The sequence below is a fragment of the Ambystoma mexicanum genome, chromosome 3p, assembly GCF_040938575.1.
Source record: "Ambystoma mexicanum isolate Mex_15411 chromosome 3p, UKY_AmexF1_1, whole genome shotgun sequence".
NCBI classification, from domain to species: domain Eukaryota; kingdom Metazoa; phylum Chordata; class Amphibia; order Caudata; family Ambystomatidae; genus Ambystoma; species Ambystoma mexicanum.
This window is the reverse complement of record NC_090925.1, coordinates 384,400,631-384,420,223: the sequence shown is the minus strand read 5'-3', so window position 1 is coordinate 384,420,223 and position 19,593 is coordinate 384,400,631. Positions and strand designations below refer to the sequence as shown.

Here is a 19,593-nt window from a genome sequence, read left to right as displayed (position 1 = left end):
TGAGAATGCCAATATCTTTTCACTGTATTTGAAATTCATGAGCTTTGCAATCATGGGTCTTGGGGGTGCCCCTGGGCGGGGCTTCCCGGTCAGAGCTCTATGTGCCCTTTCCACCGCAAAGCCCTAGGATAGGACCCCCGCTCCCACTTCTTGAAGCAACAAGCTCTCAACGTAGTTCGTGGGGTCCCTGCCGCCCCACTCCTTGCGGCAGTCCCACATTGTTGCGTCAGGCCCTCCCTTCTGCCCCATGTCCCAAGGTGCATATGCGGTTCAGTGCATTCGCCATTTGGGTGGTCATAATGTTCAGTGTTGCTCTGCACCTGCTGTTCCGCCATGTTCACCCGCTACGCCAAGCACCTCATGTCTACAATGATGGCATCCATTTTGTACTCAGTGAGGATTTCAGTGCTGCTATGGCTTCGAGTATGGGGCCCTCCTCCTGCCTCTTTTCCAGCAGTTTGGGGTTGGATGTGCTCGTGCTGGCCTCTAGTGCTGCAGGCTGGGACGCGTCATTTATTTGAGCTTCTGTTTCCATACTGGTCTGCTTTCCTTTTCCGCCCTTCTGTTTTTCTGGCACGATTACTCGTCCCGTTTATGATGCGCTTCTTGTCTCCCCAATTATCCTCCAAACGGGGGGGGGGGGTTCTTTAGTACTCTTCTTCCCCTGTGCGATGGAAGGAGCAGCCGCGTTTGTGGGGGCAATCTATGCTGCGTCTATTACCAGACCGCGTTCTAGCGTACTGTTCTACTCCGTCCGTGGCACCATCTTCTTCCTGTACCCAATGTGGTTGTGTTTGTGTTCCTCTGTCAATCTGTTGCACTTGCCTTTTCCGTGTCTGGCGTTCCTGTTGTGGCCTAATCATCAAGTGGCCTCCTCCTTCGTTGTATCCGGGGTCTTCCCCCTCCGCCCTGGCCAGTGCTGGGAATTGGTCTGCCATCTTTTGTGTAGGCACTGTCCAGGGGTAGCCTTCCCCTCTATTGCCCTCTCTCGGCTTGAGTCGTGGTACCCACAACCCCTCAGCATGTGCGTGGGTCCTCGCCTGCCAGTGGCGTAGCTGGGCAGTATAGTTCTGGTAGTATCAGCAGTCAGCCCCACCTCACTTGGCAGGCCCGGGCTGATCTGCCTGCGTGGTCCACAGTGCTGTTACTGTCGGTGGATTACGCTCTCCCACGTTGAGACTGTTGTGTAGAGGTGCCAGCTAGCCTTAGTATTCACACCTATGGGGTCTACCATGTCGTTGCAGTTAATAGCAGCTGCGCCTGGGTCTGCGAGTATAGTGTGGAATATGAGTCCCCCTCAGTTGTTTTCTGCTTCCTTACTGTCCTTTGACAATGCAGGGGGCTGCCTTGTTGTCTTCGTGATCGGTCACAGTCCCCTCACCCCTTTGAGATGGGCGTGGGTCCAGGCCCACTGTTGGTATGGCTGAGGCAGTAGAGCCCTGGGAGTCAACAGGCCCAGGTAGGTCTGCTTTGCGGCCTGCAGTGTGTTATTAGTCAGTGGATTATGCTCGCCCACGTCCAGGACGTGCTGTGGGCGAGTGCTGACCAGTCTTTATGCATCCACCAATTAAGCAACCCGCTTGTTGCAGCTTATGGTAGCTGCTCCTGATAATGTCAGTATACAAGAATGCAGTGTATCAGAGTTCCCCTTCTGCAGTTCGTTCCTGCTCCCGTTTGTATCTCCAGATGGTGCTTGATAGGCAGAATCCTGTGCAGTGCCCTTAGAGACCAATACACATAATTAAGACTACAAGTGGTAATACAAGTTCACCTTTGGTACAAGCCTGTACTACACTGTTAAAGTGGTAGCAGTAGCTGAGCAGCCAGACTTATCTCAAGAGCAAATGAGCAGTAGTAGAAATTACACAAAGGACCACAATTACTGCGACTCAAGCGAACACTGACTCAAGGTTTTTGGTTGAAAAGTAAAAGTACATTTATTTCTAGACCATCTGTTTGCAAAACATTTCACTTCTATTAAATTAAAACCACACGTAAAATACACTACACAAGCAATTCACTTTGTGCAGCACAATTCAAGGTAAGTACCTTTGGTTTTGACAGACCGGTGTTGTGAAATAAAGACGTTAACCAGGGGGACAGATGCGATCACTTGACAGTAATGACAATTCAGTCTTACTAAAGATACGTGTACCCACAGAAAGAAATATCACCGGAGTTAAAACACACTTAGCACATGAAACACATCAACACAAGAGAGTTGGGGAGAAAAATCAAAGGCAATACTTTTGTCAAGGCAGATAGAATCAGAGGACACTGCCCTACAAGTGAATAAAAGTCAATAGTCCTGCGCCAGTGTCAAGTGGAACAGCGTTCCTGTTGTTGAGGATCACACGGTTAGTACAGTTCACGATTCCGAGATTGCCAGGAGTACTTGGATACTGTCACAAGAGGAAGCAAAAGTGGAGGGAAGGAAGATCATGGCAAGCCATTAGTGAGGAAAAAAAGGGATTCACCCTAATTCGAGGTCGGAAACAGTACCTTATTCAAGTGAAGAGCTGGTGCCACGGCAGTTGTTCCTGGTAGTTCCTGCAGACTCACGGTTCCTGTGAATTCCGTCGTGGGGACAAGAAGGACGACGTCTGGAGCGATCTGCACTACCCAGGATGAGGCCAGCAAAAGCAACGGTGAATAAAAAGGTGCACTCCTTTAAAACAGGAGGAGAGGCTCTTTAGGTGGCTAGCGGACCACTACAGCTGTGTGCAGCGATTTCGACCATGAAGGGGGTCCTCTGCCTGTGGAAGATGAGCTGGTTAATCCCACCAAGCTCAAGGGAAGAAGACTCCGGACTGGATCTTCTCTTGTTGTCAAAGGGTAGATCGCTCAGGACTGCAGCTAGGCTCCACCGGGACTCGATAGTTGCAGCAGCCGTCTTCTTCTCCGCTTCCTTGCAGTTCCAGTGGCGACTGAATTCCAGCCCAAGAGTCCTGCCTTTTATGCGAAAATCCCCCCATTCACACAGCCTGGCTGTCAATCACCCAGCAGCGGCTTTGTCCAGCCCGGACAACCACCTTAGCCAATCATGACAAAGTGCGACTTGGGTTTCCAAGGATATCCTGTGCAGGGGCGACTACACCCCTCCCTCACATTCAGCCCACCTAGACACCCAGGCGTCAAAGGAGGGCTTCTTGAGAGAAGCCCGCCAAAAGACGGTGAACAAAGAAGGCAAACATGGTTTGCCACGCAAAGTAAAACAAAACAAAAAGAAATGGCGAATAAACCCGACCGGAGCCAAAAGAAAGGATTTGGTCAAGCGGGTTCAAGTTAGAGGCCAATATAATAGCCTGGAATAGTACCACGTTTATATAATATAAATCGCAGTAGAAAAGTTAGGGTAGATGCCACTGCCACCAGCCAAGTCTAATTGTTAAAAGAGAGGCGCAGACAAAAAGGGATAGGAGTTAACCCTTTCAAGTACTCCATGTAAGATGGGGTGTACTGGGTCTGTAGTTTTAAATGACTATGTAAAGTAAATGACAACTTTACCTGTTTTCTGGGGGACAGTAGTCAGCCCCAGAACATGGAGTCATGGGAAAGTCTCAAAGACAACCCTGTGTTACTGCACGGAAGGTCCCGTGTAACACACATGAAAAGTGGGGTTCATGGAGTGGTGTCCTCCAGTGCCCACTATCACACAAACAGTAAAAATACACATGGCAAAACACATGTAAGAGTGGGAAAAAGGCTCACTCTTACCAAGTTGAAAAAATAAACTCCAGAAATCCAGCAAAGCTGCTGGGGGACTCACTAGGTGAGGGAAATTAGCCATAGAATGAGAACACTGCTGGAACCTGTCTTATTGTCATGTGTGCTGGCTCAGTTAGGGATGCCTCACCCCTTCGGTGTGCCATCTAGGAGTCAGCCTCTTTCGCCCCCTTGCTCTGATACACGGGTGCTGTCGGCTATCTGGAGCTGGGCGCCCGTGGAGGTTGCAGCGGTTCGCCCCTCATCTTCCCCTGCAGTCCGGGTGCGTCTCGTGTTGCCTGCCATTCCGATGATGTGGGACAATGGATTGTGCTCTCCCACGTGAGAGCGTGTTAAGCAGGTGTGCCGGGCCGCGTATGTTCTCCTCTGCCGTCGCCAGGCTTCATGTACTGTGGGCCCTAACTGAGTACCCTGGGCCTCTCCCGGACGGCCTCTTGCCGTCTCACCCGCCTACGTTGCTGTTGCTCCTCCGTATGTTCTGTTGCCCCGCGCACCATGTCCCGGTTTAGGGGCTCTTCCACCGCCTCGAGCAGGCCTTCCCCTATCCTCGTGGTGTTAGCTATCCGCGCCTGTGTGGCCTCGCCGACCCTTTGTGCGGATCCGCCCAGCACCCACCTACCTACTTAGTGTGTCAGGCTGTGGTGTCTGTCTGTTGGCCTTCTTGTGGCCAGGGGTGCCGGATGTTCAGGGCTGTGCAGTTTCTCTCTGCTCGCTCCGGGCCCAACTCCTTGCCTGGCCTGCTCCCCCCCCCCCCAGGTGCTGCAGTTAGTGATGCCGCTCCGTGTAAGCCGGAGTTCCTGAGCAGGCGGTCAGGGGGCAGGGCACCGCGTCCCTCGTTACTTCTTCATCCCCACGCGGGCCGTGCCACTCTCTTGTTGGGTCACTGCGGCAGAGTGTCCGGCTCCCCGCACCGGGGCCGCTTGCTTCATGCAACGGACCAGAACATCTCCTGGTCCCACAGGGACCTGCTCCGCCTGCGGACGAAGCTGTGTCTTCCCTTCTCCACTCGTTTTCTCTCCGGCTCCCCAGCCTCGCCGTCACACTGTGCGTGCACCGGCGGACTCCATTTTGGCTCTTTGCCCGGTCGTTGCATCAGATCTGTTTCAGGTCCTTTCCACACCTCGTTTCCTCACCGGATTCGCCTTTGTTGTTCTGCGGACCTTCCAGCACCCTTAGTGAGCATTTTTCAGAGGTTTCTTCTACAGATCAAGCCAGATTGCAGTATCATGCGGGAGCTCCGAGGTGCTGCTGCCCATCGCATGGTCGCCTAGCCACCAAGGCAAGCACCTTACGTCTAAAAATCTGTTAATATGTTCCGTATAGCAGAATGTGAATAGGAGACATCGAACAAGCTCACAATCAGAGAATTGATTAAGTGGTCTTGTAGCAAAGTCTTTGGCTTCACAGCTGTGCGACCCTGGTTTGAATCCTATCTGTGGCACCGTTTATATCAAGTAGGGGAGGGGGGGGCAGCACTCCCCCCCCCCCCCCCCCCTTTCAATTCCTTGAAAAACACACATGGATGGCATCGGACCCAAGAAATAAAAGTGGACAGACATTGCCTATCCGCCAGTTGCCTCGACTTGTGCCCGGCTGAAAGCACTCTACATGGCTTTGTGTCGAGCCAGGAGTGCACAGTACAGAGGCCGGGGCTTAACAAAAAGAAAGTCATGCCGAAGACAGCAGCCCAGCTGAATTTCTACTGCTGTTCCCACCGGCACTTGTAACAGACGAGGCAGAATATCAGTTTATGGGCACAGTACGTGCATGGGTGGCAGGTGCAGTGCGCGAAGATTATCGCGACAAAGTGACTGCAGTCCCTCTTACCTTCAAAATCACGAGAGGCATAGCCTTACCATTAGCACACCCCGGGTGAATCAGCACCGGGGATGACTCCAGCCCGAATTTCTCGACCGGCAGGTTGGCTCTCTTGTAGTTAATGTGGCGTATGGTCCCCAGCCATGCCCATGTGTACACTCAATTGTAATCGAGGTTGCCTTTGTTGCATGGGATTGGCTAGGGCTTGCACATGTTCTTTAACTAGAGGCTGATAAGGGCACATGATGCAGACCTGCCGTCATCATGCACTGCCTCTTGCTGAGAGCTAGTGCTGGTCCATTAGCCGCTGTGAATTCTAGGCGAATCCCTTCAATTGGCAATGGGCTGCACACACGGACTTCAGACCACCAAATGTATCCAATTCCTAACTCACCCCACCCCAATTATCTGTCACGATTTTGCAGCCCGCATACATCATCTTGGGAATTGTCTGAAGCATAAGTGGGGAACCTTGAAGATCATCATTGCCCTATCAACATTGTCCTTAATCCATTATTGCAGCATCATCTGCCATGGAAGAAAAGCCTGTACGATTAGGCAGAATTTAATTCACTGGTATCTTCTCAGGCATCGATTGCTCTACTCCAGTGAGAGTAGGAAACCTTGGCATCACAATCTTGTCGGACTCTCTCCAGGTTCTCAATATATTTCTATTAATGTCTGAAATTACAGGTCTCTCTCTACTGTAAGTATTTTGAGATCCCCAGAGTATCCTGTGATATCTACAGCCTTGAACCGATACATCCTGCCATTTCTCTGTAACAGTATTTTCCAGTCTTGCGTCTTCTGCGTAAAATTCCAAGTCAGTGGATGGGGAAACAGATGACCAGGATGAGGATGAAGAGTAATAGTAAAATTAGGAGGGGGAAATCTGTGTTCTTCGCTTTCAAGTTTAACAATCTTTTATCTACACAGCAGATCATTTATCTTTTCTTTATGTTTGGGAGTGTGCTTTTTCCTTTTTCTTACAAGGAGGGGATTCATATGAAGACATCACATTCATGACAACAGGCATTCTCTGCCCCAAGGAGCGCATGCTACTCTTAACAAGACTTGACACAAACTAGCCTTGTAACCTTCAGCATTTTTTTGTAATACATAAAATAGTCGTACATGCTCAACGAGGCCAACAACTTCCTTACACAACATGGCAATCAGCCTGCTACATGAAAAGCAGGAAGAATCTGCTCTCCGCCTGCAGCAGTAAGGGGTCAGGGGGAATAACTTAACTAGTCGGGATCTCGCCCTCTCTTCCCCCTCCTATTTGAGGGAGGCAGAAAGACTCCCACATATAAATTGCTACAGTGGAATCAATCTATCCTCAGAAATTAAGGCAGACAACCAACTCCCGGTAAGACCTCTCCTTACAGTTTTCAGTTGCGGGCGATAATCCACTGTAAATTCACATGGCACATCAGGCAGCAAACAACCACTGTTAGGCTTCTGCTGCTCTCATTCAGACTTGCCCCACAGTGATTTAATTCCACGCTCCAGCCCAGTGGCCACCCAGCAAGGGATAGCCCATGGGAGGGAACCAGCTACTTTTTTGTAGGCCTGCAATAAGTGAAAGTGCAAGGCCCTGGCCAGGACCTAATGTTTCCGTGAAGACCAAACAAAAATGTAACTATGGATTGGGGAAGCATTTATACATTCTGGAGGGGCAGGGCAGAGAAAAATATATGGGTGGGTCCCTGTATGATCACTAAACCACAGAATTAAGTACTGGACAATGAAGTAGTTTGAGTCCAACTAGGGAACAAGTAGGATAGCCCAATCTACATCCCTCAAATTTCCCTCGTTACCACCAGAGCTCCCCTTGTGTCATAGTGCTTGGCTGACAAGCAAACCCAGTGGATGAAATCTGCCAAAACCTAGTCCCTGAACGTTGCCTGTATCCTTTACTCAAAGTATCAAGCATGTCAGGAAACACTAACTCCAAGTACTTCACCAGTACACTACACCTCCAACCACAGTACCCATCAGCAATATACCTCCCAACTAACTAAGCCAGCCCTGCCACAAGGCTCCCTAAAGCCCAAGCTTGCCAAGTCAGCGGTATCAAAACATACCGAAGCCTGTACTGTCCCCAGTATTTGAATTCCTTATAATCAGTACTTAGTACGTCACCAGTATCCCAAAACAAACTTGCCCCAGACATGGTTCTAGTAAACCAATACCTGTAAGCTGGTTTTGGCAGCTTCAGCATTACTCACTGTACCAGAGAGCTTCCCATTGCCAAAAATGATCCCTGTACCTGACCCATCTCCCACGTTTCTCCCTGCCTTCCCCAGGGGTCCCTTCCTGTTCCAGATAATTCACCCTGTACTTGAGCGCTACCAGTCTGCATTATCCAGCTCTACATCTACAGTATCACTTCCCTGTACCCATCTGCCCAACCATCATCTACTGTCTCTCCAAGGCCTGTCCAACTACCACGTCTTTCCCTGTACCCAAGCCCTGGGTGTATCCAGTGTCTCTTGGTGCTCCCGCTACCTGTATAGGTCTAGTATGGCTCAGATTATGTGAATTCTGCCTAGCTATCTCCGGACTCTCTTGGCGTGCAAAGCTTGCGTGTCTCCGCTTTCACTAACCGTACTGCATCTTTTCAATATGGATTCCTTGGCAAGAGGGCTGCCAGTCTTCAGAATCTCCCCCTGTAACTGATGTGCTGCTTCCAGCATCTCCCTCTATACCACACAGTGGATGACTACACCATTTCTTCATTGAGCTGTTCATATATGTCTCAAATTTTGATATGTACGAAATCCTACCTAGCGCAGCTACCCATCCCGCCCTGTACCAATTGTTGGAAATGGAACGAATGTACTATTGGCTGTGGAACTACATCTGTTATTGTTGCAAGGGAGGGTTGATGTTGGAGGGGCAAAATCCCAGCCCCAGGTGGAGCAGAGCCCAATCTCCATTCTTGGCACCATATTAAGTGCAACAAAGGGGACGGGGTGGGCTTAGCTGCAAAAGTGACTTTTGGGTGATTTGCCTAAAAGCAAAGAGCACTCGTGACAAAGAACAACACAGAATTTCATATTTGAAATAGGTCTGTAATAGTGGTTGACGTATGAAGCCCTCCGGAGCATACAACACACTGGAGCTCTCTGCTTGGTAAATTTTTTCTACTACCTAAAATATCTGTAAACGACATGACACATACTCATTTGTATACCGCTTGTTTCTCAATGCGTGGCTTGGGCTGTTCAAGCGGAGAATGTTTCATTTCCCTAAATACTCCTGTAGCCACTATGTTTTCCAGCTCTGGCCTAGTGCAAGAGTACATTCCTTACCCCAAGCTACAGATGGATTTACTGAAACCACCCCCAGAGCAGCTGGACAGGGACTGGCACTACGCAACCAGTAATAAAACAGAAGACAGGCTACGCCCAAGTGCTTATTGTATTCTGAACGATGCAGCACAGACACCAAGATGGACTTGGATCCCAAATGGGGAAACTTTATTTGAAGCAAAACACAATAACCATATAGCTATTAGTAACTCTAACCCACCCCTGGCACGATCTCTCTCTAAGGGCTCTATTCCGTCAGTCCACCCTGCCTGAGAGGGGACAAAAGCAGACACTTATGTTGGACTGAAGAACAGTCCCCTACTCCCTATCCAGCACCACAAACTTCTCTTTCCAGACCAATGTCAGGGTACTTTCTAACACATCTTTATCTAACTGTACATTCATTTAACCCCATAACCAAATCTATATACATTACTAAGTCATTAGATACATACATAACCGCACACTGCAATAACTAATACACAGGCCCACATGAATAAATACATTAAAAAATATTTACATGGGTGTGGCTGCTGCAGGCAGTCACACCCTTCTACAACCCACCCAGCGTTTTTTTGGCAGGGTCGGCGTCAGGCTCTGGAATGGGGCTGACCTGCCCAAGGCACTTTAGTTTCGGTGGTTAACCACATGGGGCACTGTACCAGGTCTGGTCATTGGTGGGCCCGCTCACCACATTGCAGCCGCCAAACAAAGGTCGTGTCCCCATGTCCATTCTTTCCTTCATGCGACCCCAACCATTAGGTGGGACCACCGGGTTCATTGCCATGCATCTCTTTTAGCAGCTTCTGGTTATCATGCATCACCCATTAGGAAGGAGCCACCACTGGAGAACCAGCAGCTAGAACATAGTGCACATTCAAACCCGATTTATGCACAAGATGTAACTTTTGGTCCATCATATGCACAAGATGTAACTTTTGGTCCATCATATGCACAAGATGTAACTTTTGGTCCATCATATATTATCCAATATTCGTTAAACGTCCTTTAGCTGTGTCCTCTTTTATACTCAGTCCCAAACCTACACAGTTAATATCACATAGCTATACTTGATGGCACCCCTTACCTGGGGAGTCAAAGGTGGCTACTAGTAGCTCTTTGTTTCAAGCTAACCAGTATCCCCTTGGTGATAACCAGGGGCAAAATTGCTCCTAGCACCTGACAATTTCAAACCCTGTGCACTTAACCTTCCGGGCCAACTATAGCGTAAGTGGTCCAGCAGGGTGCGTCTTCGGGCTGGCTTCATTCGAATCAGGGACAAGCAAAAGAGGGCCACAGCTGCTCCACATGGTCTGGACCACCCTGCACAAGCAGCTCGGACGGCACTGCTCTTCTCCCCGGGCCACCCGCACACAAGGTCTTTGATGATGGGACCATCCGGTCTCACTCCAGGACAGGCTGCCGGCTCCACAGGACCCATGGAGGACCTGGACACACCGTGGATGAGTTACGCCATGCACACACAGCCCGGCAGAAGAAAATTCATGTAGCCATGGGTGACCGCTCAAGGACATGGGCTTCCAAGGAGCAGATAGTTACTCCCTCCTCTGCTCTCAACCGTCAACTAACAGTTTTCCAACCAACATTCTCTCCTGCCGAGCCCACTCCCATGAAGGGTAGGCGCTGCCCATAGTTCTTTTTTCTGCATTCCATCCAGCCACGTGGTGGGCTGGATGGTTTAGTCCACCAAGAAACAAGTGAATGTAAACATGCACAAACACTAAAACTATTACCACACTTGGTATGTGTGAGTCTTTATTTCACCTCTGGGGACTAGCATGTAGCTCTACCAAGACAGGCCCAAACCTACACCTAGAGTCAAGTAAACACCCTCTTTGATTGCACATTGAACACACCTCACAATTTGGAACTTTGCCCGGTGCCTCCTTCATGCACAGGAGAAATTACTTGAGCCAACAATGGACGACAGTAAGTGGTTTCGAGCCAGAACATGGCTCTGGCAATACACATTTTGCCAGAGCAAAGCTCTTGCCACTTTCCAGACCAATTCCACCCCTGCCTGCATCATTGAGTGACCCAACTTAAGGTCTCCTTCACCCCAACAGTGATTTACTCCCAAGTCTATCGTAAGTATATCCTCTTACACATGCGACATGTGTAGACGAGGTACCAAGCACGATTCGCACTCCAACCACCCAGCTTGAAGTACCAGGAACGTTCACGCCTAAATATGTGACGTATGAGCAAATAAACCAGCAGAGAGCCGCAGTGGGGCTATGTCCAGTACCTATGAGACTGACAGCACGTATTGAAGTACCGACACCTAAGGAAACCTTTTCAGTGAGGTACCCATTGAGAAAACCATACCGACAAGTGAAACAGAATGACAATTGACAAAAGGCAATACCTGAAGAAGCCAAGAGGATACTAAAAGACTAATGGTGACGTCACAAGAACCCAGACTGACTCACATATAAAAGATATATAACGACCAGTGAACGATGAAAAGAGACGAAACACCCTGGATAAGTGACATCCTGAGTCTAAAGTGAAATAATTGATGTCAAATGTCAGAAACTTGTGTCATGAGCGTGTTGAAGATAGCCAGTTTAAACGTGTACATATGCACAAGTAACCGCAAGAAGCACAGAAAATCATGAAGCTTGCTTATGCTTAGTATACATAGCTACCTCAAAAGGAGCACTTTATGCAAGTATACTTCCACTATGCACAAGAGCAGAATCGACTAAAAGGTCTCAAGAGGAGAGCTTTGCAGCAGGCAAGAATTAAAGAGAGAAACTCAGACGAAGACAAACATGCCAAGAAGCCACGGTCGTATCGGCTGAAATAGGCCCACAGCGGATACAATAAATGTGAAGAAGAACAGGAGTATCCTAGCCAGAAAGTTAAGATAAGCCACAGATGGCCGGCATAATTAGCAAGTCCAAAAACACCTCGAAGAAAACCAACTCCTTGGCTTGCGCCAATCAGGTTTCCGCCCAAGACATGGTACGGAATCAGCCCTCCTCGATCTAAAAAACCAAATGGATGACTTGAGGGACTCAGGCAAACCTGCACTTCTCCTACTCCTCAACTTATCCGCTGCGTTCGACTTGGTCGACCACAACACACTGTGCCGCCACCTTGCCTCTGCAGCCAACTTCTCACACAAAGCACGCGACTGGATAACCTCCTTTCTCCAAGGCAGGGCTATGAAAGTCTTCTCGGACTCGGCCACTGCCGCAGCGGGCCTACTTACATGTGGAATCCCACAAGGGTCTTGCATAGCACCTACTCTCTATAACTTGTTCACCAGGCCACTATTCAGCATCCTGGACGCCATGGGTATTTCATACACCAATTATGCGGACGATACGCAGGCGTTAATCCCTCTCACAGGTGACTACATCTTACGGACATATACTCAACCATCCAATCATGGATGGCAGACAACTGGCTCTGTTTAAATAGTGAACTCCTACTCATAGGCTCACCTACCACCCTGGGTAACCTCAGTCACGAATACGCCTCCTTCACCATCGACAATGCACCTATCAAAGTGTCTGACCAAAAAACACTGAGCGTCTACCTGGACTAAAACCTCACCATGGACAGACAAGTAAATGCCATCTCCACCTCATCAGCCTACTACGCCAAAATCATTAATGCAGCCAGACTTTCCTCTCACAAGATAACTGCCTCACCATAGCCAGAGCCATTATTGGTTCTAGACTAGATTACTGCAACGCCCTACTATCTGGAACGTCATGCAAAAACCTCTCTAAACTGCAAATAGCGCAAAACAATGCCCCCAGGGCAGCCACTGGGACGTCAAGGAAAGATCACATCTCTGAAATCAGGAGACAAGTCCATTGGCTCCCAGTCAAACAGAGAATCACGTTCAAAACTCTTTCACTGGCACACAAATGCCTCCACAATACTGCTCCTCCATACCTTGTACAAAGGATTGTCAAACACACGGCTGTAAGACCCCTTAGGGAGGGTTATTCCAACCTTACCCAGGTGCCCAAAACCAAAAAAATCCACGCAGGAGGATCTAGCTTCTCTACGATAGCTGCCTCACAGTGGAATGCCCTCCCGTCTAGCCTCAGAATGATTCAATCCCACCTTGCGTTCCGCAAAGCACTCAAAACACATCTCTTCACTTAACCAACATAACATGCTATGTTTTCTGTGTTTTTGTATGCTCAAAGAAAATGTTTACTAATTGTATCCTGGAACTAAGAGACCTTCTGGTCATATGTAACCACACCAATGAAAATTGCTTGCAAATTCTTGTAACAAGCGCCACGATGCCCCTGGGCTGTACGTGCGCTCTACAAATGCGAATAAATAAAATAAAGTTATTTATTTTATTTATTTATTTATTTGCATTTGTTAAGCGCGCTTGCAGCCCATAAGGCATCGAGGCGCTGTTACAGAGGATAAGAAAACTTAGGATTACAGACAGGTGCCAGGAGGGCTCTTAGTTACAGATTGGTAGGCATATATGCAGTGGACGATACAGGTTCAGGTTAAACAAAGTCTGGTTTTGATAGCCTTACGGAAGGCTAGGTGGGAATGAATGAGTCTTAGGTGAGGTGGCAGAGCGTTCCAGTGCGTGGCTGCTAGGGTGGGGAAGCTGGAGCCACCAGCGCGCACTTTCCGAGTAGTAGGCGTGACGATTGTGTTGGCATAGGGGGACCTGAGAGGTCTCTTGGCGGTGTGCCTAATAATTCTGTTGGTCAGGTAAGGAGGGGCAAGTTCGTGAAGGCATTTGTGTGTGAGAGCAAGAGTTTTAAAAACAATTCTCTCTTTGACAGGGAGCCAGTGTGCTTGCCTTCTGATTTCGGAGATATGGTTTCTTCTAGAGGTACCGGTAGCTGCCCTTAGCGCATTGTTCTGGGCTAGCTGCAGTTTGGCCAGGTTTTTGCTGGATGTCCCCACAAGGAGGGCATTACAGTAGTCAAGTCTTGACCCGCAATCGTGAGGCAATTTTGACGGGCCAAGAAGGGCCTGGCTGCGTTGAGGACTTTGGAGTAGTAGGCTGAGGATGCAGCGATAGCATTGACCCGTTTATCCATGGACAGGTCGGAGTCAAGGTAGACTCCGAGTGTCTTAACATGGTTCGAGACCTTGATTTGAATGTTATCAATGGAGAAGGAGGCGTACTGATCTCCGAGGTTACCCAGAGTGAAGGGTGACCCAATGAGGAGGAGTTCGGTCTTTTCGCTGTTGAGGCACAGCCAGTTCTCCGCCATCCAGGATTGGATGGTAGTGTAGATAGAGGTGAGGGTGTTGGAATCTGCTAGGTAGTCGCCCGTGAGTGGGATCAGTACCTGCGTATCGTCAGCATAGTTGGTATAAGAAATACCAAGGGCATCCAAGATGCTAAACAAGGGCCTTGTGAAGAGGTTATAGAGTGTTGGGGCGATACAAGATCCCTGGGGGACACCGCAGGTGAGGAGGCTAGGGGTGGCGGCGGCAGCTTCAGAAAAGACTTTGATGGCCCTTTCTTGGAGAAAGGAGGTGATCCACTGGCAGGCTTTCGGGGAGAAGTTGGCTTGGGTGGCTAGGTGGTGACACAAGATGTTGTGGTCAACCAGATCGAACGCAGCAGAAAGATCCAGGAGCAGAAGGAGGGCAGGTTTGCCTACATCTCTGAGGTCATCCATTTGGTTCTTTAGATCTAGGAGGGCCGTTTCAGTGCCATGTCGGGGGCGGAACCCAGATTGCCGCAGGCCGAGGAGACGGTTGTCCTCTAAGAACTTTTGGACCTGCAGGTAGGCTGCTTTGTCCAAGATTTTGAGCAGGAATGGTACAGTTGTGATGGGCCTGTAGTTCCCTGGGACGGTTGGGTCGAGTGAGGGTTTCTTGAGGAGTGGGCGTACCCACGCTTCCTTGAGTCCTGATGGGACATGGCCTGATTGGAAGGAGGAGTTGATAAAGGCTGTAAGGAAGGGGGCGAGAGTATGTGCGGAATCTTTGATGAGGCTGGCTGGGCAGGCATCGCCTTTACAATTGGAGGGTTTGATAGAGTTGAGCAGGGTGATGACCTCTTGCTCAGTGATGTCTTTGAATTCGAACATCGGGGATGATGTGGACATGATGGGTGGCTTGGCGTGGAAGTTCGCTATAATATGAGAAAGGGCTTTTTGGTGGCCACGAATTTTTGTTTGGAGGGTGTTGAGCTTCTCTAGCATGGCAGATTGAATGCTGTTGCACCACTTGTCATCTTTGATAACTGAGGAGGGGGGGGCAGATGGTTTTTCAAGTTCCCTGAAGATTGTGAACAGTTCCTTAGATCCTGACTTGGCGTCGGAGATCCTGGTGTTGAAGGAGGCAGCCTTCGCCAGTGAAGCGAGAAGGAAGATCGAGCGATTGCTGATATTAATGGACTCCCCGTTTTTTGTACTCATCATTAAACAGACTCCCTTTGCCAAACTATCATGTTGTCATTATATTAATCTGCATCCCCATCCATCTCGAGGGTGCTGCTATTCATCTTAAAGTGCTGTTTGGGAAATCCCCAGTCCTATAGGCCGGCTGGGGTACCTACTGCACACATGCCCGTCCTGTGAATCAGACCACAGTCTAGTGTCAGAATCCCTCAGCATCTCTGGTGTAATCAATCTTTGGTATGCGCAAGTGTCAGTATCCTACTTTGCAAGTCCCAAACCCCGCTTAAAGTCAGCAGTGTATTTAGCACAGCCGTTCTAGAGCAATCCCCCATTCTATTATGGAAAGGCGTGTCTAGTCCTACCGTTTTCTTTGCATTCTGGAGCAAAGTAACTGCACATCCGCAGAATGGAAAGAAACATCCAATCAAGACCTGGGTTAAACCGCCTAAATAGAACAGGGCATATATTACACACACCCAGCAAGAGCACAATACACCTCTCCAGAAACATGGTCACAGCAAAAAAAGAAAACTCATAAAATAACCGACCAATGCATGCTCGCAACATGGGTACAAGAATATCCCATTTTATCAAAAATGGTATATGCCCTCAACAAAGACCAGATCGCCTAGAAACAGATAGGCATGTGGAGCTCAGGGTATTGCTGATCTGAGTGCAGCAACACTTCCCACTAACCTCACCTATCCCCACGCCTCATTCAGATACACAAGAGCACCTGGAAACCATGCAAATGGCAGCGGCAAGTGTTATTATAAATCCCAATAACATACCTCAACTTGTTCCATTCGTTCGCTAAAAAAGACAATTGCTTATTTGAAGGTAATCACTCGCCCCGGGTTAATCTGCACAGATAGGTTCGTCTTCCCTAAACCCTTCTTCACCCTCGTTCCCGAATAACTGTAGCTCTAGATATACTTTAGACCTTCAAGCCCCCAAACGTAATGTGCCAGGGACGCTCCAAAACACCTATCCGTCTTGCCCAAAGTGTCGCCAATGGCTCGCAGACAGGAGTACATTTTTCCTACAATGCCATACTGCTCTCCAGGTATACCTGAGCCCAGCCTGTCGCCAGTATGCCACCATCTTCGTAGCCGGTATTTGAGGGTCTTGGTATGGCGGTGGACGGACAGACGAAGACGGCCAAGGGTAAAGGAGACACACGCTAGCCTACGCGTAGCCAATCAGACGGCACGTAATACGGCATGGACATGAAAAAAGCGTGCAAGGGGCGGAAGATGCAGAAACGAAACGGCTTTTACTAAGTCTAAGTCGAAGGTGTAGAAGACAGACTAAACGAGGAGCTCTTGCAGAGAAACGACATTGCAGGGACGGTTTGAAAACTAAATACCAGGATTCAAATAATGCATGAGATGAAACATCCATTAAGAATTGCGCAGAATATTTATCTTAACATCGTTTACGGGCTAAATGTGTATATTTTGTAACAATAATATTGACAAAACAGTGCAGTTATTTATTTACCTATGACGTAATGTCAGTTTGGTACTTCTTTGTGTCCCTCCGTTGTGCCAAATCACTGATTGACTTGTAGTGAAACTTTACTGTCGTAAAACCGCAGTATGTATAGGTGGTCTTGGGCTAATAATGCTAGACATTCGTCCTTTGCTTATGTCTTTGACGCAATGACATACACGCGGGACGCCTAGATTAAGTACGGGTGATCCCCATTACTCGTGGTCCTACTCCTCCTCGTCACAGTACTTACTTTTTCCGACCCTGCCTCTACTCGTTAGGAACCCTTTCCCAACTTTAATTACATCACACCCCAGGAGGTAATTCCCACGGTGAGCATTTGTTTCACTGTATTTTTGAAAATATAAACTCAAACCCTTTTAAAAATAACAAATTCTACTTTTAAACGCAGATCCAACTTTCCTTCTGATATTACTCTACATTCATTGTCACTTGTGTTTTTGCAGATTTTGGTCAGCTGTGACGGCCTTTAATTTGAATTTAGTAGACTGGTTTGTGAAGTTGGGGAGAATGTCACATGTTCAGAGAGGGAGCGGGGTGGGTATAGCTCTCAACTCACACGCTTTTGGTGGGTGTCACCCTCCTTGTAAACAGCTGACTCATCCGCCAAGCCTCTTGCACGCCAATTCATTTCAAAACACAAAACACAAAATCGGGTGTTTTCACTCACCTTTGCAACACAAATGGTTGAGAGGTATGGGGGTGGGCGGAAGAGGTTGATTTAGGTATCATACATGCCAACCCTCCCGATTTGGGTGCGAGACTCACGATTTTCTGTGAAAATATTGCTATATTTCACGTTCTCCCGCCTAAAATATTTCTAGCCCCAATGCATCCCTATGGGACAATGTGCGACTCCCGTTTTCTCTGATGAAATCTCCCGCCCAGGTGAGTCGGAATGTTGGCATGTCTGAGGTATGCATTTACAGTTGGAGGAATAAAGAGGTATAACTGTTGTTCCCCGGCTGTCCGCGCCTGCTTTGATTATATTGTAAGGGTGCCGTGAGGGATCCGAATGACAGGTGGGGTATCCCCAGCCTGGAACAGAACACTGGTGACAAAGGTGTTTTTTCGATCCCACTCGTGCCGTCGCTCAGCCAAGGCAGGACTGTCAAAAAGTGTGGTGAGGCCTTGGGCAAAAAATGTGATGAGGCCCCCTTTCGATTATTTACCCTGGGCCAGTGGTGGCACAGGAGACGTGAGAAATCTCCCCTTGAGTTTATATGTGAAGGAACTTGAATATGGTTTATTATTACACCTGCAACTGAACTACAGCAAAGTTGTTTCTCTACTGAAGAAAGGTTTATTCCAGACTCAGTTTTGTATCATATGCATAAATATATATGGAACGGCATGACAAGGTGTGGTGTGTGTGACACCAGCATTAAGTAGCACTCTGCCCCTGTGCACGTGTTAAAAAACACACCATACACAGTTCAAGTAGATGATGTTCAGTGGGTGCTAGTGAATGCTTGAACTAGAGGGGCTTAAAGGTTTGCAACAACTATGCAGGGTCGCCAGAGTACAGTGAGGGAGCCTAAACCAAACACGGGGTACTTGGGAGGAGTTCTCACCCCAAAAACATTGACGCAGTGGGTTAAAATGGTGCATTTTACAACACTTTCTTAGAAAAATTGGGTAAAATGGCATACAGTTTGTGATCTGTTTTGTATGGTAGCACATGCAAAAAACCAATAGATGCAAGACACCAGCGATCGTACGAGCACTGCAGCTCTCTCTGGAGTTTAATATTATGTGGGCAACTGTCAGTGCCACTACAGCTGTTACAGCACTGTAATACTGTGGTGGTAGATTTCAATGGCACTACACGTTTTCCCTGAAATATTACCAGAAGTGGACGTAAACATGTAAAATATGCAAACTTCATTCAATTGACCTTTCCAAATGGCATACAATGCTCGTAGCAGATGAGCTTTTTGCCTTTCAGAAAACGAATCCTCAACAACGGAAAAATAACGTGAGAGGATAATTTCCTGTCAACTAGCTGGCAGAGTATAAAACACATGCACCTTTTAAAACCAACTCTGTATTGAAACTTTCCCTTCAGGGCAATTTTAATTGTATCTCATTGTGGTCTAGTGGTGAATTGCGGAAACCGGATGACCTCGTTTCAAATATTGATACTGGATTCAAAACAGATTAACCCATTTTATTTTTAACTCCCGGCCTTGAACAGGTAACTGGGACAGTATCAGCCGTCTGAAAAAACTTTTGACCTGTGTGGCAGCATGGTAGTATCCATATCCTCTCCTCCAAAAACATATTCTCATTAGGGGACGCATGGCTCCTCAAGTACTGTACACACCCGACAAGGCGGCCCTGGGAATTCACTGGTCAGTCCCCCTTTCTGCAGCTGAGACCTATTCATTCCCTTGCAAATGCCAACTGTGAGTCCAGGCACTCACTTCTGCATGAGGTAAGTGGCACTTTTCAGTGACCCTCTCTTTATCTTAGATTTGCATACTTGCCAACATTCTGTGACCAAAAAGATGTATGATTTTTCAAGTTTCAAAATCAAAAATTAGCATAAAAATGACATCACAGGAAAACACAAAACATACATTGTTGGCACCATTGAAGCATTCTAAAATACACAACCCATCAAACAGCACAACATGGAAAGATGTTCAAATGTTAAAAATGTATAATTCTGAATGGTAATTTAACACCAAATTCAATTACCTAACTTCACAGAAGGTAATCACACACAGCTGGTAGGCAATGTTTTGCCACTGCTGAGTAGCAGCAGCCTGGGCAATAAATATGTATTCCTGCAGTACAAGTTGAACACTGATTGACATGGAGACTGA

At 48.0% G+C, this 19,593-nt stretch overlaps 1 long non-coding RNA gene across 1 annotated transcript in view; it reads right to left on the bottom strand.

Moving 5' to 3' along the window:
• Positions 1 to 16,455, bottom strand: part of LOC138580477 (uncharacterized) — a 47,183-nt gene extending 30,728 nt beyond the window's left edge. The window contains exon 1 of the long non-coding RNA XR_011304272.1: positions 16,320 to 16,455. This is a non-coding gene — a long non-coding RNA (uncharacterized lncRNA). The remainder of the gene's footprint in view (positions 1 to 16,319) is intronic.
• Positions 16,456 to 19,593: the final 3,138 nt, after the last annotated feature.